A 6,000-nucleotide genomic window follows, 5' to 3' on the forward strand; every position below is an offset into this window, starting at 1 on the left:
TCTGCTTATCTTTGGTTTCCATAACAAAATCAAAGAGTTGATCATGACGATCCTTGAGGGTATCAAGACCAGTTTCAAGCTTCCTATCCACAAAATATACATCATCACTAAGCCTCTCAAGATAGGTGAATAAGGCTTTAGTGTTGAAGGGAGGAGGTGCTGTGGATGAAGAGGGTCCAGCTGCAGATGGTGTTGGCTGTGCAGATTCTGCTGGGGTATCCTGTGCAGACTGAGTAGGTGGTGCAGGTTCGGTGAGAATGTCGTTGGACCGGTGGTACGACAGTTGTGCCTCCGGGTCAGGCAAAGGTCAGATGGTGACAAACTGAATCCAGTTTTGGATAGGTGAGTAGCATCAAAATATAGAGTGTCTGAAAGTGCTGGTAGAGGATGCTCTTCCAGATCAAAACCAAAATGCTTAGCTATAACAGTTATGAGCCCACCCATGACTATATCACTTATAGATTTGGTAACAATATGTAACACATGCTCACAGAAGAAGTAACCAGGAGATATTTTGACTTTGTGAAAAGCACACCATAGCATGAACAAGTCAGATTTTCCAACAGCACCAGAACTAGTCCCTCGGCCTAAGATAGTGCTAGTAATAAGCCTATGGATAAATCTAAGTACAGGGTCTATTATTTGGGAGGTCTTGGATCTGCCAGCATAAAAACTCTGAGATTGATTTGTAATACTCCTCCAAAACTGAACAGCATTCCAAACACCTTTATTTGTTACCTCTATGCCTATATATGGTACCCTAAACAATCCATTAATTGCAAACCTAAAAATACTATGAAATTGGTCTAATGATAGCTCTCTATTTTGCCCCAAGCACCTAAATTTCATAGTTGGCTTGTAATCTATCTCATGCAATTTCAAAGTAGCGAAAAATAAGGAAATAAATTCCAAAACTAGAGCTGGATAAACTAGTTCTTGTTTATACACAAATTCCATCCAACCTAGACCATCAAGGTAGGCAACAACATTATCAAATAAACCAACTAATTGGAGGGCATCTGCAGAAATGTACCTAGTGGGTTACACTTTCCTGTCCTTTAGTCTCTTAAAAGTTGCCTTGTGGGTTGCATCAGGAAGGGGCCAAGGTAGTTTGGATACCTGTGTTGTTGCTGAAGTTTGCTTTTTGCTAGAGGAGGGTGATTTGGCTTGGGGGGTCAAGGTAGAAACGCCAACCCCCTGTCGTGTGGAAGCTGAAGTTTTGGGGTTTTTGGGTGTAGGCTCTGAAAGTGGAGTAGTAGGTGGGTCTTTGCGTTTTGTGAGAGGTGGTGCAGAGGCCATAGGTCGGGTTGATTTCGACCGGATTCTCCTTTTATAGGTGGATGTAGGAGGTGGTGAAGGGGTTTGTTGTGGAGGAGAATCGGGATTGGGGGCCTGCATTACTAGGAGCGTGACTTAGAGAGGAGAGCCTTGAGGGGAAGGGGGAGGTGAAGCCACGGTGGTTGTTGTCGATGGTGGGAATGTAGGAGGGAAGAAGAAAGTGAAAAAGATAAAGGGAAGTTAGGGTATCGAGCGGTGAAAAGAGGTGTGGGGAGGAGGATTAATGCCGAGAAAAAAATGAACATGGGGGGGTTGTGAACAGGAACGACGGGAAGTGGGAGGTGGGAAAGTGGAGTGCCAAAAATTTTTTATTTGCACAGGAAATGTGATTTTCTGCATAAGGGGAGAACGGGTGTGCATAAGTTATGCACTCCCTTATGCAAGTTTCGGCAGAAAATAAGGGGTCTGAAAAATTAGTTATGCAAAAGTACATAACTCACGCACTCCCTTATGTAAGTTTCGGCAAAAAATGGGAGTGTGAAAAATTGGTTATGCAAAAGTGCATAACTTATGCACTCCCTTATGCAGATTCGATAGAAAATGGGAGTGTGAAAAATTGGTTATGCAAAAATGCATAACTTATGCACTTAGTTATGCAGATTTCGGCAGAAAATGGAAATGCAGGATTTGAAGTTATGCAAGAGTGCATAAGTTATGCACACACTTATGCAAGTTTCGGCAGAAATGAAAATTGGCAAAAATGTGGCGGTGTAGAATTGCATAAGCTATGCACGTCCTTATGCAGATTTCAGCAGAGATGAAAAATGGTAAAATTTTGATTATGCAGGATTGCATAAGTTATGCAAAGGCTTATGCAGGTTTCAACAAAGATGAAAAATGGCAAAAATGTAGCAGTGCAGAATTGCATAAGTTATGCACATCCTTATGCACATTTCAACAAGATTGAGATTACAATTGAAAATGTTTTGCAAGTTTGAAAAATACACTAGAATGAAGAAATGTAATCCTATGAAGCATAAATCATGAGAAATTATCACAAAAAACACATCAATATATATACAAAATCCATCATAATTGCACCATACAAGCTTGTAGAAGTAAGTTCTGCATAAGAGACATTTGTGAATTATGCCATTTTAACTCAAACTCTGCAAATTAACATTTAGCACATTAAAGCTCAATAAAAATCTGCACAAAGTTGCATTTATCCACAAAAGAAAATGGACTCTCCAAGTTATGCCAAGAAAATGCAGTATGTGCACATTGAATCACATAACCCAAATAAGCTCAAAACTACTAAAATGACCCACTTACCATCATATTAACATGATAAGCACAAATATTTAAAAGTTACACACCCAACCTCAACAAAGAAACATATGCCATGTGCTGCAGACCCCTCTTTACTAAAAATTTCATTTCTCTGCATAAACCAAGAAGCAGACTTGCACAGGTTATGCAATGAAAATAAACTAATCTTGGGAGAGTTAATGGGTGAAATATCAGATTAAGAGTTACTTCCCAGCAGTGCAACAACCTTCATCCATTGAAATACATCTACAAAGGACAAGATTCAACAATGTCAAAAATTGAATTTGTGGAGATTTAAGATAAAAACAAAAGTAATGCAAATAAAATTAAATCAACAAAAGCAAAATAAAAGAACTTGGGGTGCCTCCCAAGAGTACTAATTTATAATCCTTAGCTGGACTCTTCATGCATCTCACTAAAAGGAGGTGAGGGATCAGAGAGCTTGTAACAGCTTGCTCCTTTTATTGGGTCTCCAATTATGTAATGTTTCAATCTATGCCCATTGACCTTAAAATTCCCAGATTTTTCACTCCAAATTTCAATTGCTCCATAAGGGAAAACCTTAGAAACTCTATATGGACCAGTTCACCTTAATTTCAGTTTTCCAGGGAACAATTTCAATCTTGAGTTGAACAACAAAACTGAATCACCTTCTTTAAATTCCTTCTTCCTAAGATGCTTATCATGCCAAACTTTAGTTCTTTCTTTATAAATATGGGCACTTTCATAGGCATCCATCCTCAATTCTTCAAGCTCATTAAGTTGCAATAGCCTCTTCTCACCAGCTTGCTTGAGATCAAAATTCAAGGTCTGAATGGCCCAATATGCTTTATGCTCTAGCTCCACAGGTAAACGACAAGACTTACCATACACCAACCTAAAGGGAGTAGTTCCTATAGGGGTTTTATAAGCAGTCCTATATGCCCATAAAGCATCATCTAGTTTGACAGACCAGTCTTTTCGAGAATTGCTCACTGTTTTCTCCAAGATATGTTTGAGTTCTCTGTTAGAAATTTCAACTTATCCTGAAGTTTGAGGATGGTATGAGGTAGCTATCTTGTGCACTACACCATACTTCCTCATTAAGCTCTCAAATTGCTTATTACAAAAATGTGAACCCCCATCACTAATTACAGCCCTAGGAGCTCCAAATCTACTCAAAACAAATTTCTTCAAGAATTTCACTACCACCTTAGCATTATTAGTTGGAGTTGCAATAGCTTCTACCCACTTTGACACATAGTCAACTCTAACTAGAATGTATTTATTACCATATGAAGGAGGAAATGGGCCCATAAAATCTATTCCCCAGACATCGAATAATTCCACTTCAAGAATATCATTTAGGGGCATTTGATCTCTTTTTGACAGATTTCCACTCCTTTGACATTTATCACATTCTAACACAAATTTCCTCACATCCTTAAAAAGATTTGGCCAAAAGAAACCAGCCTGCAGAATTTTACTAGCTGTTTTAGAGATTCCAAAATGTCCTCCATAATCAGAAGCATGGCAATGATGGATAACACTCTGTGTCTCCTCATCAGGAATACATCTTCTTATTAAACCATCACAACATCTCCTAAAGAGTAAAGGATCATCCCATCTATAAAATTTTGCCTCATGCAAAAACTTTTTCTTTTGTTGCCATGTCATTCCTAGAGGTAAAACTCCACAAGATAGATAATTCACCAAGTCTGCATACCAAGGTAGTTTAGCAATAAGAGAGAAAAGTTGTTCATCCAAGAAAAACTCATCAATAGGGACTTCATCCATTTCTTCATCATCTAATTTCAACCTACTAAGATTATCTGCAACTACATTTTCAGCTCTCTTCTTATCTCTAATCTCCAAATCAAACTCTTATAGCATCAGAATGTTTAGCCTCCTTTTTACGAAGTAAATACCTGATAGCAGCATGATCTGAAAATATAACCACCTTTGAGTCAATAATGTAAGGTCTGAACTTTTCCAATGCAAAGACAATTGCTAAGAATTCCTTTTCAGTTGTTGCATAATTTGTTTGAGCCTCATCCAGTGTTCTACTAGCATAATAAATAGCATAAGCCCTTTTGTCTTTTCTTTGACCAAGAACAGCTCTAATTGCATAGTTGCTAGCATCACACATAATTTCAAAAGGTAGGCTCCAATTAGGTGGTTGCATGATTGGTGCAGTGATAAGAGCTTGCTTCAACCTATAAAAGGCATCCAAACACTCTTAGTCAAATACAAATGGTATATCATGACTTAGCAAATTAGACAAAGGTTTGGCTATTTTAGAAAAATCCTTGATAAAGCGTCTGTAGAACCCGGCATGCCCTAGAAAACTTCGAATTCCTTTGACATTGGCAGGAGGAGCTATCTTCTTTATCACTTCAACCTTGGCTTTATCAACCTCTATTCCTCTGTTAGACACCAAATGTCCAAGCACTATCCCTTCCTGAACCATGAAATGACACTTTTCCCAGTTTAACACAAGGTCAGGATCTGCACACCGCTGCAAAACTTTAGAAAGGTTAGCCAAGCATATGTCAAATGAAGATCCATAAACAGAAAAGTCATCCATAAAAACCTCCATTATATCTTCAATGAAATCTGAGAAGATTGCCATCATGCACCTTTGAAAAGTGGCTGGTGCATTACACAACCCAAATGGCATCCTCCTATAAGCAAAGGTTCCATATGGACAAGTAAAAGTGGTTTTCTCTTAATCATTTGGATGGATAGGGATTTGAAAAAATCCTGAATACCCATCTAAATAGCAAAAATAAGAATGCCTAGCCAGTCTTTCTAACATTTGATCAATGAAGAGAAGTGGAAAATGATTTTTTCTAGTGGCAATATTTAATTTTCTGTAATCTATGCACATTCGCCAACTAGTCACTGTTCTGGTAGGAATTAATTCATTATTTTCATTTTTGACCACTGTCATTCCACCCTTTTTTGGGACAACATGTACTGAACTCACCCAAGTACTGTCTGAGATAGGATATATGATTCTTGCATCAAGCAATTGCAAAATTTCCTTTTTAACAACTTCCTTCATATTTGGGTTCAACCTCCTCTAATGTTCAATAGATGGCTTACAATTTTCTTCCAAAATAATTCTGTGCATGCAAAAGTGTAGGCTTATTCCCTTAATGTCATCTATGGTATATCCTAAAACTTTCCTAAATTGCCTCAACACTCTTAACAACTTATGAACCTCTAAAGTACTCAAGTTTGCATTTACAATTACTGGATAAGTGTTATTGGTGCCAAGAAATTCATACCTAAGCTGAGAAGAAAGTTGCTTAAGTTCTACCTTAGGTGCATCTTCTTCCTTGAATGATGGTTGCTTAGATTCGACTTTTTCCTTTTGTGTGAGTTGAAAAACTAGAGCAGAAATGA

The sequence above is a fragment of the Hevea brasiliensis genome, chromosome 10, assembly GCF_030052815.1.
Source record: "Hevea brasiliensis isolate MT/VB/25A 57/8 chromosome 10, ASM3005281v1, whole genome shotgun sequence".
NCBI classification, from domain to species: Eukaryota; Viridiplantae; Streptophyta; class Magnoliopsida; order Malpighiales; family Euphorbiaceae; genus Hevea; species Hevea brasiliensis.